The 18663-nt window shown below is 42.7% G+C and overlaps 1 protein-coding gene across 6 annotated transcripts in view; it reads left to right on the top strand.

The window, feature by feature from the left end:
- The window catches only part of LOC108261211 (arf-GAP with Rho-GAP domain, ANK repeat and PH domain-containing protein 1), a 118333-nt gene that overhangs the window by 2228 nt on the left and 97442 nt on the right, over positions 1–18663 (top strand). Inside the window, exon 1 of one of the 6 annotated variants that reach the window (XM_053679190.1) lies at positions 11771–11876. The exons of the other annotated variants lie outside the window; for them this stretch is intronic. The gene's annotated coding sequence lies outside the window, so the exon portion shown is untranslated. Of the gene's footprint in view, positions 1–11770; positions 11877–18663 lie in introns of those variants that run through there. 6 annotated transcript variants of the gene reach the window in all.

The following is an 18663-nucleotide window of genomic DNA, read 5'->3' as shown; positions in this document are numbered from 1 at the left end:
ACCAAAAATGTTTGATTTTGCTGCGGCTTTTTTCAGATTTTGCAGTGCACCTTGCTTATTTTTTGTGGAAAAGCACTTGAATTGCAGAAATAGTTGTGCGCAGTCTTTCACAGTGATGTGTGTTGGTAAATGAGCGCTTTTGGCTGTACACCCGTTCGACGCACGTGAATCGAAGAGGGCTTCAGATGAACGTGAGTTGCGATGACGTCACATGACGCATCTTGGCCCAAATGTGCAGAAAATCCCTGGCGAATTTAGAAAAATGACATGCTCCTCAGAATAATGCAGAGTTTGCTTGATTTTGCGTTAACTTCTACGACCGAGAAAATGATGGAATCCCGGAGGGACGGACTAAAACGTAAATGTGTTAACGTAGCTGTAACGTGTGTGTGTCTGAGTGTGGCGTGTTGTGTACAGTTACTTTTCCTTGTTTGAATCCAGACGTGAACTACAACGCATGATTTCTAACCCTCACTTTAACAGTTAGAGCACTGGAGAGAACTCGTGTGTGTGTGTGTGTGTGTGTGTGCACCTGTGTGTGTGTTCAGAAAATGTGTGTGTGTGTGTGTTTACGTCAGACAACCCACAGGTTTGTGGCTTTATATCTTTAGATTTTGTGGCAGCTTCTAGCTGAAGCACGGACCTGACTCTGACTGCTGATGTGAAGAATGTTGTTATTTAGGATTAATACGCATCATTTATTAAATAAATAAGTGATTTAAACGTGAGGTTGTAAGCCGTATAAAAATCATCCTCAGTTATACGCTTTGAATAGATTAGAGTGAGTTTATTTATACACCAGTGTACACACACTCGGGGGTGAAGCGTAGGATATGAACCATTTCCCCACGGACTGGATTTTCATGAACACCATGTCACGTTGAATCGCTCCTGAGGAACATTTCTCAATAAAGATGAGTCTATATCCAACACCGTAAATGAGGCCCAGTGTGTGTTGAGAAAAGATGTGTGTGTTTGTGTGTTTCCTTTTTACTAAAAGTTGTGACATGATCAAGGAAGTTATAATAATAAGTTAAAATAATATAGAATTAAAAATAATAGGATTGTGAGCCAAAAAAAGCGAGACTAGGTCATAGACAAAGTGATTATCTCTGATGCTGATCTGTTCATCACACACACACACAGAGTCACACACATATACATACACACACACACACACATAGAGTGACACACACATACATACATACACGCACACACAGACACACACACACACACAGAGTGACACACACATACATACATACACGCACACACAGACACACACACACATACACACACACACAGAGTCACACACACATACATCACACACACATAGACGCGCACACACACACACACACACACACACACACACACACACACACACACACACACAAAGAGAGTCAGGTTTTTAGTCTGTGTTTCTTCCTGTATGTCCTTCAGTCAGTAAATGTTGATCATTTGATGTTAAAGGTGTGTTTGGATGAGCGGTGTGGGGGAGTGTGGGGGAGTGTGGGGGAGTGTGGGGGAGTGTGGGGGAGGTTGCAGACACGCTGTTCTGACGTGTGAAAATGTACAGCATCTCTACCATCCTGTGTTAAAGTTGACTGTCCTGATTAGGGTGGTGTGTTAGCTAGTGTAGTGTGTTGTGGTAGTGTGGTGTGTTTGTTAGTGTAGTGTGTTGTGGTAGTGTGGTGTGTTGTGGTAGTGTGGTGTGTTTGTTAGTGTAGTGTGTTGTGGTAGTGTGGTGTGTTGTGTTAGTGTGATGTGTTGTGTTAGTGTGGTGTGTTGTGGTAGTGTGGTGTGTTGTGGTAGTGTGGTGTGTTGTGGTAGTGTGGTGTGTTGTGTTAGTGTGATGTGTTGTGTTAGTGTGGTGTGTTGTGTTAGTGTGGTGTGTTGTGGTAGTGTGGTGTGTTTGTTAGTGTGGTGTGTTGTGGTAGTGTGGTGTGTTTGTTAGTGTGATGTGTTGTGGTAGTGTGGTGTGTTTGTTAGTGTGGTGTGTTGTGTTAGTGTGGTGTGTTGTGTTAGTGTGGTGTGTTGTGGTAGTGTGGTGTGTTGTGTTAGTGTGGTGTGTTGTGTTAGTGTGGTGTGTTGTGTTAGTGTGGTGTGTTGTGGTAGTGTGGTGTGTTTGTTAGTGTGGTGTGTTGTGGTAGTGTGGTGTGTTGTGTTAGTGTGATGTGTTGTGGTAGTGTGGTGTGTTTGTTAGTGTGGTGTGTTTGTTAGTGTGGTGTGTTGTGTTAGTGTGGTGTGTTGTGGTAGTGTGGTATGTTGTGTTAGTGTGGTGTGTTGTGTTAGTGTGGTGTGTTGTGGTAGTGTGGTGTGTTTGTTAGTGTGGTGTGTTGTGGTAGTGTGGTGTGTTTGTTAGTGTGCTGTATTGTGTTAGTGTGGTTTGTTTGTTAGTGTGGTGTTAGTGTGGTGTGTTGTGGTAGTGTGGTGTGTTGTATTAGTGTGGTGTGTTGTGTTAGGGTGGTGTGTTGTGTTAGTGTGGTGTGTTTGTTAGTGTGGTGTGTTGTGGTAGTGTGGTGTGTTTGTTAGTGTGGTGTGTTGTGTTAGTGTGGTGTGTTGTGTTAGTGTGATGTGTTGTGTTAGTGTGGTGTGTTGTGTTAGTGTGGTGTGTTGTGGTAGTGTGGTGTGTTTGTTAGTGTGGTGTGTTGTGTTAGTGTGGTGTGTTGTGGTAGTGTGGTGTGTTGTATTAGTGTGGTGTGTTGTGTTAGGGTGGTGTGTTGTATTAGTGTGGTGTGTTTGTTAGTGTGGTGTGTTGTGTTAGTGTGGTGTGTTTGTTAGTGTGGTGTGTTGTGGTAGTGTGGTGTGTTTGTTAGTGTGGTGTGTTGTATTAGTGTGGTGTGTTGTGTTAGGGTGGTGTGTTGTATTAGTGTGGTGTGTTTGTTAGTGTGGTGTGTTGTGTTAGTGTGGTGTGTTTGTTAGTGTGGTGTGTTGTGGTAGTGTGGTGTGTTGTGTTAGTGTGGTGTGTTGTGTTAGTGTGGTGTGTTGTGTTAGTGTGGTGTGTTGTGGTAGTGTGGTGTGTTTGTTAGTGTGGTGTGTTGTGTTAGTGTGGTGTGTTTGTTAGTGTGGTGTGTTGTGGTAGTGTGGTGTGTTTGTTAGTGTGGTGTGTTGTGTTAGTGTGGTGTGTTGTGGTAGTGTGGTGTGTTAGCTAGTGTAGTGTGTTGTGGTAGTGTGGTGTGTTTGTTAGTGTAGTGTGTTGTGGTAGTGTGGTGTGTTGTGGTAGTGTGGTGTGTTTGTTAGTGTAGTGTGTTGTGGTAGTGTGGTGTGTTGTGTTAGTGTGATGTGTTGTGTTAGTGTGGTGTGTTGTGGTAGTGTGGTGTGTTGTGGTAGTGTGGTGTGTTGTGTTAGTGTGGTGTGTTGTGTTAGTGTGATGTGTTGTGTTAGTGTGGTGTGTTGTGTTAGTGTGGTGTGTTGTGGTAGTGTGGTGTGTTTGTTAGTGTGGTGTGTTGTGGTAGTGTGGTGTGTTGTGTTAGTGTGGTGTGTTGTGTTAGTGTGGTGTGTTGTGGTAGTGTGGTGTGTTTGTTAGTGTGGTGTGTTGTGGTAGTGTGGTGTGTTGTGTTAGTGTGATGTGTTGTGGTAGTGTGGTGTGTTTGTTAGTGTGGTGTGTTTGTTAGTGTGGTGTGTTTGTTAGTGTGGTGTGTTGTGTTAGTGTGGTGTGTTGTGGTAGTGTGGTATGTTGTGTTAGTGTGGTGTGTTGTGTTAGTGTGGTGTGTTGTGGTAGTGTGGTGTGTTTGTTAGTGTGCTGTATTGTGTTAGTGTGGTTTGTTTGTTAGTGTGGTGTTAGTGTGGTGTGTTGTGGTAGTGTGGTGTGTTGTATTAGTGTGGTGTGTTGTGTTAGGGTGGTGTGTTGTGTTAGTGTGGTGTGTTTGTTAGTGTGGTGTGTTGTGGTAGTGTGGTGTGTTTGTTAGTGTGGTGTGTTGTGTTAGTGTGGTGTGTTGTGTTAGTGTGGTGTGTTGTGTTAGTGTGGTGTGTTGTGTTAGTGTGGTGTGTTGTGGTAGTGTGGTGTGTTTGTTAGTGTGGTGTGTTGTGTTAGTGTGGTGTGTTGTGTTAGTGTGGTGTGTTGTGTTACTGTGGTGTGTTGTGTTAGTGTGGTGTGTTGTGGTAGTGTGGTGTGTTGTGGTAGTGTGGTGTGTTGTGGTAGTGTGGTGTGTTTGTTAGTGTGCTGTATTGTGTTAGTGTGGTTTGTTTGTTAGTGTGGTGTTAGTGTGGTGTGTTGTGGTAGTGTGGTGTGTTGTATTAGTGTGGTGTGTTGTGTTAGGGTGGTGTGTTGTATTAGTGTGGTGTGTTTGTTAGTGTGGTGTGTTGTGTTAGTGTGGTGTGTTTGTTAGTGTGGTGTGTTGTGGTAGTGTGGTGTGTTGTATTAGTGTGGTGTGTTGTGTTAGGGTGGTGTGTTGTGTTAGTGTGGTGTGTTTGTTAGTGTGGTGTGTTGTGTTAGTGTGGTGTGTTTGTTAGTGTGGTGTGTTGTGGTAGTGTGGTGTGTTGTATTAGTGTGGTGTGTTGTGTTAGGGTGGTGTGTTGTATTAGTGTGGTGTGTTTGTTAGTGTGGTGTGTTGTGTTAGTGTGGTGTGTTTGTTAGTGTGGTGTGTTGTGGTAGTGTGGTGTGTTTGTTAGTGTGGTGTGTTGTGTTAGTGTGGTGTGTTGTGTTAGTGTGGTGTGTTGTGGTAGTGTGGTGTGTTTGTTAGTGTGGTGTGTTGTGTTAGTGTGGTGTGTTGTGGTAGTGTGGTGTGTTTGTTAGTGTGGTGTGTTGTGTTAGTGTGGTGTGTTGTGGTAGTGTGGTGTGTTGTGGTAGTGTGGTGTGGTGTTAGTGTGGTGTGTTGTGGTAGTGTGGTGTGTTGTGTTAGTGTGGTGTGTTTGTTAGTGTGGTGTGTTGTATTAGTGTGGTGTGTTGTGTTAGTGTGGTGTGTTTGTTAGGGTGGTGTGTTAGGGTGTTGTGTTAGTGTGGTGTGTTGTGTTAGTGTGGTGTGTTGTGTTAGTGTGGTGTGTTGTGTTAGTGTGGTGTGTTTGTTAGGGTGGTGTGTTTGTTAGTGTGGTGTGTTAGGGTGTTGTGTTAGTGTGATGTGTTGTGTTAGTGTGGTGTGTTGTGTTAGTGTGGTGTGTTGTATTAGTGTGGTGTGTGGTGTTAGTGTGGTGTGTGGTGTTAGTGTGGTGTGTTTGTTAGGGTGGTGTGTTTGTTAGTGTGGTGTGTTAGTGTGTTGTGTTTGTTAGTGTGGTGTGTTAGTGTGGTGTGTTGTATTAGTGTGGTGTGTTGTGTTAGTGTGGTGTGTTGTGTTAGTGTGATGTGTTGTGTTAGTGTGGTGTGTTAGTTAGTGTGATGTGTTGTGTTAGTGTGGTGTGTTGTATTAGTGTGGTGTGTTGTATTAGTGTGGTGTGTTGTGTTAGTGTGGTGTGTTGTGTTAGTGTGATGTGTTGTGTTAGTGTGGTGTGTTGTATTAGTGTGGTGTGTGGTGTTAGTGTGGTGTGTGGTGTTAGTGTGGTGTGTTTGTTAGGGTGGTGTGTTTGTTAGTGTGGTGTGTTAGTGTGTTGTGTTTGTTAGTGTGGTGTGTTAGTGTGATGTGTTAGTTAGTGTGGTGTGTTAGGGTGGTGTGTTAGGGTGGTGTATTAGTGTGGTGTGTGGTGTTAGTGTGGTGTGTTTGTTAGGGTGGTGTGTTTGTTAGTGTGGTGTGTTAGTGTGTTGTGTTTGTTAGTGTGGTGTGTTAGTGTGATGTGTTAGTTAGGGTGTTGTGTTAGTGTGTTGTGTTAATTAGGGTGGTGTGTTAGTTAGGGTGTTGTGTTAGGGTGGTGTGTTAGTTAGGGTGGTGTGTTAGTGTGATGTGTTAGTTAGGGTGGTGTGTTAGTGTGTTGTGTTAGTGTGATGTGTTAGTTAGGGTGTTGTGTTAGTGTGGTGTGTTAGCTAGGGTGGTGTGTTAGTGTGTTGTGTTAGTTAGGGTGGTGTGTTAGTGTGTTGTGTTAGTGTGATGTGTTAGTTAGGGTGGTGTGTTAGTGTGTTGTGTTAGTTAGGGTGGTGTGTTAGTGTGTTGTGTTAGTGTGATGTGTTAGTTAGGGTGGTGTGTTAGTGTGGTGTGTTAGTTAGGGTGTTGTGTTAGTGTGGTGTGTTAGTTAGTGTGATGTGTTGTGTTAGTGTGGTGTGTTGTATTAGTGTGGTGTGTGGTGTTAGTGTGGTGTGTGGTGTTAGTGTGGTGTGTTTGTTAGGGTGGTGTGTTTGTTAGTGTGGTGTGTTAGTGTGTTGTGTTTGTTAGTGTGGTGTGTTAGTGTGGTGTGTTGTATTAGTGTGGTGTGTTGTGTTAGTGTGGTGTGTTGTGTTAGTGTGATGTGTTGTGTTAGTGTGGTGTGTTAGTTAGTGTGATGTGTTGTGTTAGTGTGGTGTGTTGTATTAGTGTGGTGTGTTGTATTAGTGTGGTGTGTTGTGTTAGTGTGGTGTGTTGTGTTAGTGTGATGTGTTGTGTTAGTGTGGTGTGTTGTATTAGTGTGGTGTGTGGTGTTAGTGTGGTGTGTGGTGTTAGTGTGGTGTGTTTGTTAGGGTGGTGTGTTTGTTAGTGTGGTGTGTTAGTGTGTTGTGTTAGTTAGGGTGGTGTGTTAGTGTGGTGTGTTAGTTAGGGTGGTGTGTTAGTTAGGGTGTTGTGTTAGTGTGATGTGTTAGTTAGGGTGGTGTGTTAGTGTGGTGTGTTAGTGTGGTGTGTTAGTTAGGGTGTTGTGTTAGTGTGGTGTGTTAGTTAGGGTGGTGTGTTAGTTAGGGTGGTGTGTTAGTGTGATGTGTTAGTTAGGGTGGTGTGTTAGTGTGGTGTGTTAGTTAGGGTGTTGTGTTAGTGTGGTGTGTTAGTTAGGGTGGTGTGTTAGTGTGGTGTGTTAGTTAGGGTGGTGTGTTAGGGTGGTGTGTTAGTTAGGGTGTTGTGTTAGTGTGATGTGTTAGTTAGGGTGTTGTGTTAGTGTGTTGTGTTAATTAGGGTGGTGTGTTAGTTAGGGTGTTGTGTTAGGGTGGTGTGTTAGTTAGGGTGGTGTGTTAGTGTGATGTGTTAGTTAGGGTGGTGTGTTAGTGTGATGTGTTAGTTAGTGTGTTGTGTTAGTGTGATGTGTTAGTTAGGGTGTTGTGTTAGTGTGGTGTGTTAGCTAGGGTGGTGTGTTAGTGTGTTGTGTTAGTTAGGGTGGTGTGTTAGTGTGTTGTGTTAGTGTGATGTGTTAGTTAGGGTGTTGTGTTAGTGTGGTGTGTTAGTTAGGGTGTTGTGTTAGTGTGGTGTGTTAGTTAGGGTGTTGTGTTAGTGTGTTGTGTTAGTTAGGGTGGTGTATTAGTGTGGTGTGTTTGTTAGTGTGTTGTGTTAGTGTGATGTGTTAGTTAGGGTGGTGTGTTAGTGTGTTGTGTTAGTTAGTGTGGTGTGTTAGTGTGATGTGTTAGGGTGGTGTGTTAGGGTGTTGTGTTAGTGTGGTGTGTTAGTGTGGTGTGTTTGTTAGTGTGTTGTGTTAGGGTGGTGTGTTAGTTAGGGTGGTGTGTTAGTTAGGGTGGTGTGTTAGTTAGTGTGTTGTGTTAGTGTGTTGTGTTAGTGTGGTGTGTTAGTGTGGTGTGTTAGTTAGGGTGGTGTGTTGGTGTGTTAGTGTGTTGTGTTAGTTAGGGTGGTGTGTTAGTTAGTGTGTTGTGTTAGTGTGTTGTGTTAGTGTGTTGTGTTAGTGTGTTGTGTTAGTTAGGGTGGTGTGTTAGTTAGGGTGGTGTGTTAGTTAGTGTGGTGTGTTAGTGTGTTGTGTTAGTTAGGGTGGTGTGTTAGTGTGTTGTGTTAGTGTGGTGTGTTAGTGTGGTGTGTTAGTTAGGGTGGTGTGTTAGTGTGTTGTGTTAGTGTGTTGTGTTAGTGTGGTGTGTTAGTGTGGTGTGTTAGTTAGGGTGTTGTGTTAGTGTGGTGTGTTAGTGTGTTGTGTTAGTGTGTTGTGTTAGTTAGGGTGGTGTGTTAGTGTGTTGTGTTAGTGTGGTGTGTTAGTGTGTTGTGTTAGTTAGGGTGGTGTGTTAGTGTGTTGTGTTAGTGTGTTGTGTTAGTTAGGGTGGTGTGTTAGGGTGGTGTGTTAGGGTGTTGTGTTAGTTAGGGTGGTGTGTTAGTTAGGGTGGTGTGTTAGGGTGTTGTGTTAGTTAGTGTGGTGTGTTAGTTAGTGTGGTGTGTTAGTTAGTGTGGTGTGTTAGGGTGTTGTGTTAGTTAGGGTGGTGTGTTAGGGTGGTGTTAGGTTGGTATGGTGTAGTATTATTTACTGAAGGATTATAAACAGAAATAAAACGTTTGATGATGGGCAGTAAATTATAATTGTTGACCAATACGTACATCCTGAGGTCTCATTGATAATAAATAAGCAAACAAACTAATAAATAAATAATACCATTAATGACACCACCACCAATAATAATAAAAATAATAATAATAATAATAATAATAATAATAATAATAATAATAATAGTGACTGTCATAAGGTGTTTATTAAATTATATAAATGTAAATAATATTAAGGCTTATACCCCCCGCCCCCCCAACACACACACACACACACACACACACACACACACACACACACAGAGAAATACTTCAGGAACTGCATAATGATTTGTACTTTATTATTTATTCTTTTTTTTCAAGTTTCAAGCCTATATGAGTTCATGCTGTGATTCCTTAACCCTAAACCCCTAACCTCATCCCAAACCCCTAATCCTAAACGCTTACCCCTAACCTCATCCCAAACCCCTAATCCTAAACACTTAACCCCAACCCTCATCCCAAACCCCTAATCCTAAACACTTAACCCCAACCCTCATCCCAAACCCCTAATCCTAAACGCTTACCCCAACCCTCATCCCAAACCCCTAATCCTAAACACTTAACCCCAACCTCATCCCAAACCCCTAATCCTAAACACTTAACCCCAACCCTCATCCCAAACCCCTAATCCTAAACACTTAACCCCAACCCTCATCCCAAACCCCTAATCCTAAACACTTAACCCCAACCCTCATCCCAAACCCCTAATCCTAAACACTTAACCCCAACCCTCATCCCAAACCCCTAAACACTTAACCCCAACCCTCATCCCAAACCCCTAATCCTAAACACTTAACCCCAACCCTCATCCCAAACCCCTAATCCTAAACACTTCACCCTAACCTCATCCCAAACCCCTAATCCTAAACACTTAACCCCAACCCTCATCCCATACCCCTAATCCTAAACACTTAACCCCAACCCTCATCCCAAACCCCTAATCCTAAACACTTAACCCCAACCTCATCCCAAACCCCTAATCCTAAACACTTAACCCCAACCCTCATCCCAAACCCCTAAACACTTAACCCCAACCCTCATCCCAAACCCCTAATCCTAAACACTTAACCCCAACCCTCATCCCAAACCCCTAATCCTAAACACTTAACCCCAACCCTCATCCCAAACCCCTAAACACTTAACCCCAACCCTCATCCCAAACCCCTAATCCTAAACACTTAACCCCAACCCTCATCCCAAACCCCTAATCCTAAACACTTATCCCCAACCCTCATCCCAAACCCCTAATCCTAAACACTTAACCCCAACCCTCATCCCAAACCCCTAATCCTAAACGCTTAACCCCAACCCTCATCCCAAACCCCTAATCCTAAACACTTAACCCCAACCCTCATCCCAAACCCCTAATCCTAAACACTTAACCCCAACCCTCATCCCAAACCCCTAATCCTAAACACTTAACCCCAACCCTCATCCCAAACCCCTAAACACTTAACCCCAACCCTCATCCCAAACCCCTAATCCTAAACACTTAACCCCAACCCTCATCCCAAACCCCTAATCCTAAACACTTAACCCCAACCCTCATCCCAAACCCCTAATCCTAAACACTTCACCCCAACCCTCATCCCAAACCCCTAAACACTTAACCCCAACCCTCATCCCAAACCCCTAATCCTAAACACTTAACCCCAACCCTCATCCCAAACCCCTAATCCTAAACACTTAACCCCAACCCTCATCCCAAACCCCTAATCCTAAACGCTTAACCCCAACCCTCATCCCAAACCCCTAAACACTTAACCCCAACCCTCATCCCAAACCCCTAATCCTAAACACTTAACCCCAACCCTCATCCCAAACCCCTAATCCTAAACGCTTAACCCTAACCCTCATCCCAAACCCCTAAACACTTAACCCTAACCCTCATCCCAAACCCCTAATCCTAAACACTTAACCCCAACCCTCATCCCAAACCCCTAATCCTAAACACTTAACCCCAACCCTCATCCCAAACCCCTAATCCTAAACACTTAACCCCAACCCTCATCCCAAACCCCTAATCCTAAACACTTAACCCCAACCCTCATCCCAAACCCCTAATCCTAAACACTTAACCCCAACCCTCATCCCAAACCCCTAATCCTAAACACTTAACCCCAACCCTCATCCCAAACCCCTAATCCTAAACACTTAACCCCAACCCTCATCCCAAACCCCTAAACACTTAACCCCAACCCTCATCCCAAACCCCTAATCCTAAACACTTAACCCCAACCCTCATCCCAAACCCCTAATCCTAAACGCTTAACCCCAACCCTCATCCCAAACCCCTAAACACTTAACCCCAACCCTCATCCCAAACCCCTAATCCTAAACACTTAACCCCAACCCTCATCCCAAACCCCTAATCCTAAACGCTTAACCCTAACCCTCATCCCAAACCCCTAAACACTTAACCCTAACCCTCATCCCAAACCCCTAATCCTAAACACTTAACCCCAACCCTCATCCCAAACCCCTAATCCTAAACACTTAACCCCAACCCTCATCCCAAACCCCTAATCCTAAACACTTAACCCCAACCCTCATCCCAAACCCCTAATCCTAAACACTTAACCCCAACCCTCATCCCAAACCCCTAATCCTAAACACTTAACCCCAACCCTCATCCCAAACCCCTAATCCTAAACACTTCACCCTAACCTCATCCCAAACCCCTAAACACTTAACCCCAACCCTCATCCCAAACCCCTAATCCTAAACACTTAACCCCAACCCTCATCCCAAACCCCTAATCCTAAACACTTAACCCCAACCCTCATCCCAAACCCCTAATCCTAAACGCTTAACCCCAACCCTCATCCCAAACCCCTAATCCTAAACGCTTAACCCCAACCCTCATCCCAAACCCCTAATCCTAAACGCTTAACCCCAACCCTCATCCCAAACCCCTAATCCTAAACACTTAACCCCAACCCTCATCCCTAACCCCTAATCCTAAACACTTAACCCTAATCCCCTGACCCCTAGCCCTTTTGCCCTGAGCCACCCTTGTTTATAAGATAAACTTTATTGAACCCACACTGGCGAAATTCCCTCGTTACAGAAGCTCAGTTAAACACAGCAGATAAGAAAGAATACACATTAATAGGGATAGAATTGAAAAATGTCTAAAATATATATAATGGGAATAGAAAAATAAGAATAATAGCAGTAAATAATTTTTTTTCAGGTTTATAGAATATACAAAGACTAATGATAGGTGTTTGTGTTTAACCGTCTCAGGTTTACGTTGTTTTATGTTTTGAAGCTGTAGTGTTTGGTGTAAGAAAATGCTGATTTGTTGATTTATTATCTGCAGTCTCTTCCTCTTCTACAAGCCAGTGTTTGAATTGAATAAGTCCGGTGAAAACTGTTGATCCTTGAAGAGAGCTGTAATTGATTAACGTGAGACTTTAGTTCCTTTTAATGTGATTAAATGAGTTACTGAAACGTGTGTGTGTGTGTGTGTGTGTGTGTGTGTGTGTGTGTTGCACAAGCTGACGGTTGTTACAGCGAGGGGTTGCATGTTGTAAGATGCAGCTTTCATGGTCTGCTTAAAGTGACAGGAAACCAACTACTTCCCATACTTCACCGGTTTGTGAAAATTTACCATTAAATATGTCTTTTTAATGCTTTAATGTGAGCAGTTTGTGCGTGATTTGTACTTACACAGTTATTTAAAGCTGTTATTAGAAGTGGTATGTCTCATGTGTTTATAGCAAAACTGTTCTGGTTGACAGTGTAGAACGTTGTGATGTTTTCAGGCATGTTCACTTTGGAAACTTAAACGTGTGGGTATCTCCTTTATTTACATTTCTGGATGAGTTTTCGGTCAACCTTCTCAAGCGTTATAAGATCTTATTTTAATGGACTGGAAATTTGAGCAAAGTGTAGTACCAGTAACACACACCAAAGTCTACAAAATGTATTCGATTTGTACATTCAGGTCCATAAGTATTTGGACAGGGACATAGTTTTCATCAGTTTGCGTCTGTACACCACCACAGTGGAGCACAGTGTGCTGAAAATGAGGCAATCGGTGTGTGAATTAAAGTGTTTGAAGACGTTCAGCTTTAATTCAATGGGTTTAACAGATATTGCATTCATCATTTAGGAATTACAGCCATTTTCCCTCCGTTTTCACAGGTTCAAAAGTAATTGGACAGTTGACTTATAAGCAGTTTCATCGCCTGTTTCCTCATTATTTCATGGCAGATTAAGGAGGTAAAAGGTCTGGAGTTCGCTACATTGAATTTGCACTTGATCATGGGAGCTGTTCATGGGAACTCAATATGCGGTCCAAAGAGGTGTCGATGCGAGCGAAGGAGGCCATCATTGGGCTGAAATAACAAAACAGACCTACAAAAAAATTCTAAGACCTAAGTCTAAGTCCTAAGTCTGTGTCGAAGGGCGATCGAGCATTCTCTGTACTTGCTCCTAAATTATGGAATGATCTCACGCTTTATATTCGCTTGGACCCATCAGTGGAGATTTTGAAGTCTCAGCTTAAAACACATTTTTATTATATGCCATTTGAATTGGGAGAATCCTGAGATGTGTGTTCTGATATTGATCGCACTTTATATATGCAGTTTCTGTTGAGTTTGTAGTGCTGTTGTGTGTTCTGTAATTTTCTGGTTGTGAAGCACTTTGGTCAACTTTTGGTTTTAATTGTGCGATATAAATAAATTGAGTTGAGTTGAATAAGTCTACAATCAGGAGACACCTTCATTTAAAGATCTTTCCATTCCAGAGATACCTGTTTACCTCAAGGTGCAAACCACTGGTAACATTCAAATAGACAAAGGCCATATTAGACTCTGCTAAAAAAAACCTCTGACACTTGTACTAGAAGGATGGGAAGGTTAGAGTATGGAGAAGGAAAAGAGCAGCTCATGATCCATAGCATACCACATGATCCGTCAGACATGTGGAGGAGGTGTTATGGCATGGGCCTGTATGGAACTGGATCACCTGTGTTTATTGAATATGTGAATGCTGATGGAAGTAGCAGGATGAATTCTGAATCATACAGAGCTATAGTTTCTGCTCAGATTCAGTCAGATGCTGCAAAACGGATAGGATGGCATCTCACTGTACAGATGGATAATGACACGAAACATACAGCGAAAGCATGGCAGCTCTGCTACCACTGGTGTGTGTGTGTGTGCGTGTGTGCGTGTGTGTGCTAGTGTGTGTGCGGATGGGTGAATGAGATTCAGTGTAAAGTGCTTTGGAACCGCTAAGGTTAAAAAAGCGCTATATAAGTGCAGACCATCTACCATTTCAATTTGGCATAAAGATACTACAGGCCACGAGTAACTCCCACACCACAAATGGCCCACATGATCCCATAGGTGACGCTACAGGCCACGCCCAAACTCTGTTATTTTCCTTCTGCCCCATAAGTCCAAAATGTCTGAAAATTGGTATACATGCCTTATTTCTTATGAGGAACAAAAAAGCCATTGGGACCCATAAAGTCCGCCATGATAGATTTTCCAGTACATTGAAAATTTGTCCAAAACAACAATCTCCTCATGAACCGTAGGTCTGAGTGACTTGAACTGTGGTACATATGTGTGGGATACGTGTCTTTCTATAGGGTGATGAGCAATAAGGAATCAAATAAAAATTGCCCGAACTATTTACATATTGACAACTATTGCACATATTTCTAGTGTCCAGAAATCACTGGATCATTAACCTACGGACTTGATCTGTGCCTCACACAAGAGGACACTACAGTATGTTACCATGTGATAATGATAATGGGTCTTTATTAATCACATATACATTACAGCACTGTGAAATTCTTTTTTTCACATACCCGTGCATGTTAGGAAGTTGGGGTCAGAGTGCAGGGTCAGCCATGATACAGCGCCCCCTGGAGCAGAGAGGGTTAAGGGCCTTGTTCAAGGGCCCAACAGTGGCAGCTTGGCAGTGCTGGGGCTTGAACCCTCCGACCTTCTGATCAGTAACCCAGAGCCTCAACCGCCAAGCCATCACTGCCCCAGTGCATGATGGCAACCTCATATCTCCAAAAACAATGACATTAAAAGGAATAATAATTTATCACTAATGCTAAAATAATGCTTTACACATCCGCTAGTCATAAATCGGACACTCCGATTCAATCACCAGTTCGTATGAAGACTCTTGACCATGTTGAGTAACAAATCTGAGAAATGGGTGAATGTAAGCTGAAAATAGATTTTATTGTGAATATCTGAAAGATGCATGCTCGGTTAAACGCTAGTGCACTCTGCCAGTGGATCCCACAGTCTGAGCGCTCTCCAAAATTCTCACTGACTACTCAGGCCCTTTACATGCGTGCGAGCTTGGGGCCATGCACATGTATCCATGGCTTTCTGGCCAGTGTGGGCTGACTGTCTGTTAGGCAGACATTCTGTGGCTGATTTGGCCACAGCTAATGCTAACAGAAACAGTAAGTCTTCTTCTCCAGAACCATGAAGCTTGGTCAGTTTTGTAAATTTTGGTCAATTTTGTTCTACTGTGACACACTGAAACTAGAGACTAGACTTACACTTCTCAGAAAGCATGGGCATAAACAGAGTATAGGGGGCGCTACAGGCCACGCCTCAAAGTTGACACACTCAAAATGATGGCATTTCAACCCTGCCAGGCCGAAATGCCTGAAAGTTGGTATGCTCATGCAGAACAGTTGCTGCTCATGCAGAACAAAGAGCTCTTAAGAACCCAGAATGTCCGCATGATGGATTTTTCTCTACAGTGATCTTTTGTGGAAAACTACAAAAATGAACTTCAAATCTGCCACTGATCCAAATGTGTGGAAATGTTGTATCTGTACGATACATTTCGTTACCATGTCCATTTTGAAATGGTCCGCAATCTTGAGGAGGAATCCACCATTGCTGCTTGCAGCTATATTAAAATGTATTATTTATATGTTATGTTGCCAGAATGAGTTGACTTTCCAACAATAATCCACTCTTAATCCGATTAAAACCATACTTTGATTAAGAAACTACCATGTAAACAGCAATTTTTACTTACCTTAATCTAATTAAAGCCATACTTGAATTAAGTTCTAATCTAATTAAGACAGGTGGATTACTCCTGTTTTAGTCGCATTATGGACGTGTAGTAGTGACATGTCATCACCTTAATCACATTATGAACGTCGTGTGAGAGTTTTCACCGCATTTTGCGACAGGACACGATCACACACGGCAGTTCTCAACATTTTACGGCGAACAAGAGAGTTCGGCTGCGTCCCAAATCACATACTTTCCTACTATAGGCCTGTAGTGGGGGAAAATACATGTATCTCGGCTACTATATAGACGGTAAGTACGCGGTTTGGGACGCAGCCCTCGGCTTCAAGCAGTCGTCTATTAGCACGTACAGCGTGACAAATAATTAACTGCACTTAAAGCGTTTGTAACATAAATAAATAAAAACACCCAAAACTGTATACGGTCCCATAACGAAGATGTACTGTATGTCGATACGTGAAATTCTGGAGGGACGTCGGACGGCGTGGCGCGGTGACGTAATGACGCGGGCTGTTAATCTAATTATGTTCTATAACATGTCAAACGGGAACATGACAGGAGTATTCTAAAAGCGACTCATGTAAACACCTTAATCACATTATTATCTTACTCAGATTAAGGTCAATAATTAGATTACTGCTGTCCATGTAAACGTAGTCAATGATTTATATTGTACTGCAGGCTTCCCTTTATTAAATGATAAGAATGAATTAAGACTTAAGCATTTCTTATTTTTATAGAATAGTCTTGAGACCGTATGCAGCATGAGTGTGGCGATGTGGGACTTTTTCTGAGTCACAGGTCCAGATGGATGGGTGGAGAAGATGCTTATGTAATTGTGTTATTAGATTTTTCCATTGATTGTGTGTGTGTCTGTGAGTGTGTGCGTGGGGTGTTTGTCTGTCTGTGTGTATGCGCATAAACTCCAGCACAGTCGGACACTGTGCACATATGTTTACTGGCCTGTTTTCTCCTTTTTAAATTGGAAAAAAGAGGCCAGTCTTTCTGGTTGTAATGCCTCTTTATATGCGGTTTTGTGGTTAAACCCTTGTTTTTAAGATTCTACTCAAAACCAGACTGTTGATTTAAACAGGACACTTCCCTCCTCCCTGAGTCTCAACCAGTGTATAACTTTACTTCTAGATATATACTGAATTAGCAATTGTTCCACAGTATCCAGAGGAAAAGCCCCACTGAACATGACACTTATCAGTAATCGTCATGTGCAGTGTGAGGTTTGCCGGGAGGGATTTGCCCCCCTCTGGTCTATATATCCCTGAGCAGTATATGGTCGTATTTTACAGAACCCTCACAAAAAGCCTGCTGTTCATGGACCAGGGATTTAAAGGGGGATTTAATTCTGGAATGTTAAATTAAAACCTTTTTGTTTTGTTATGTATGATCGCATCCCTTGTGGGTCCACATGAGCAAAGGACAAGGCATGAGGGTGAAAATATCACGCTACTTGATGAATTAAATTGTAATAAATTGATTCAAAAATTCCTACAAATGCAGTGGTTAAGTTCAAGTTCAGGAATTGTTTTTCTTAAAGTTCGTCATTATTTCCCCTAAGTCTCTGATTTCTTCACAAATCGCAGCCTTGAATTACCACCAAGGGTCATTTAACTCTTAAAGCGTCATGAAACACTAAACTACATGTTCTGAGGTATCTCACCAAATCTCGGTCACAGGCGGTGACGTGGCAATGTACTATAGTACTTCGATGACTTGTCGGTGTCTCATAATTATTCATGAGCCTGCGTGTTCTTATCCTCTGAGAAGATGCTGTCTCTTAATTATTCCTGACAGCACGTGGTGCTTTCCTACAGATATAGTAGATGAGAGAGGCGTTCAAAAGGGTCGCAGGTGTTTGTTTCAGTGGTGTAAGAGTTCAAGAGTTTTCTCGGGACAGCTATGAGAATTGGAGAAAGGTGGATTTCAGACTTGCTCATGAAAGCAGTTTGCGTCTACACAATGATATGGTACTCGGTCCCGAGGACTTTTCCATCCCTTCAAATGAGGTATGTGTCTAATTTTAAACATAACAGTTTTACTTGCCTTTTGAGCTGATTAAACCGCTTAAAGCTCGCAGGACGTCGCGTGCAAAGCTATACAATGAGAGTCCGTGTTGAAGGGAAGAGCCTTCGCCTTTTATTCGTGAAAAGCTCGAGCCTATTAGCTAACTAGCATTTCAACATTTCTCTCATGTGCGCTGCCTCTGGTTTTGTTACGTTTTCCTCCATGGTCACGCCAGGGGATAATGATCCAAATAGACAGGGCGTAAGACCTGCACTGTCTCCATTTAGGGGATTCAGGGGGATTCAGGTGGAGAGAAATCTGTAAACGTTGTCACTATTCAGCTTTTCTCCTCTGCCTTTCCCTGCCACGCCCACTCCCTCTCCCTTCTTCGCACAGCCGTCCGTGCCCATTTAAGCTGCACTTTTCAAAAACATTGCGAGGTAGACTTGAGCTGAAAGAGGGAGGTTTCATGACGCTTTAAGGAAGTTTACTTCATCAGAGCTAGCAGTGTATTTTAGCACTGATAAGTGTGAAAGTTTACAGATGCACAGGTTCATTAACTGTGAATCAGGACTACACCTTGTGCCTTAACACGGCTGTGTTTTAGGCCCTGTTTACACTAGTGCCTTTTCGTTTTAAAATGAAAGACATTTCCAAAAGTCCCGGAGTAGTGTAGAGGACAGGCGTAACCGTAGCAACAGTTATGCATTTTAAAACGAAAACGCACTAGTATAAACAGGGCAGTAGTCTTTACGCTCAGCAGGAATGTTGTGTAAGTCTTTAGAAGCTACAGCTCAGGTCCTGTTAATTTGGTAATCTCTGTTGGACTGGGAAATTTGTATTTGATTTGATTGTCTCAAAGTGAGTCCCCATGACCTTGTTTAATGATTTATTCTCAGCTTTAGGTCTGTTTCCTGTAACATTATCTCTTTTTAGGTAGATTTTTATTTTTATTTTTTATGATTGTTGCCTTTTGAGGACCTTGTGATCTCTAGTAGCACAAAGATAGAGTTTACACAGACATACACACACACGCCGAGGTCATTTTAATAAAGGAGTGTGATGACTGAATGTGTGTATTCAGCATTAATGCTAGTTAACACTGTTATTATAATTTAGGAAGTTCTATACGGGGCGGGAGAGGAAAATGCTGTCATCTCGTCACATCCACCGTATTCATCAGATCTCGCTCCATGCCACTTCTTTTTGTTTCTGAAATTAGAAATAAGACTGAAGGGGAAAAGATTCAACACCGTGGAGTAAATCCAGAAAAGAAAGCAGGAAGCTCTAGACATGACAAAATATGACTACAGGAAATGTTT

Source organism: Ictalurus punctatus, unplaced genomic scaffold, assembly GCF_001660625.3.
Source record: "Ictalurus punctatus breed USDA103 unplaced genomic scaffold, Coco_2.0 Super-Scaffold_100071, whole genome shotgun sequence".
NCBI lineage: Eukaryota > Metazoa > Chordata > Actinopteri > Siluriformes > Ictaluridae > Ictalurus > Ictalurus punctatus.
The sequence above is the reverse complement of the archived record's forward strand: the minus strand, read 5'-3'. Positions and strand labels throughout refer to the sequence as shown.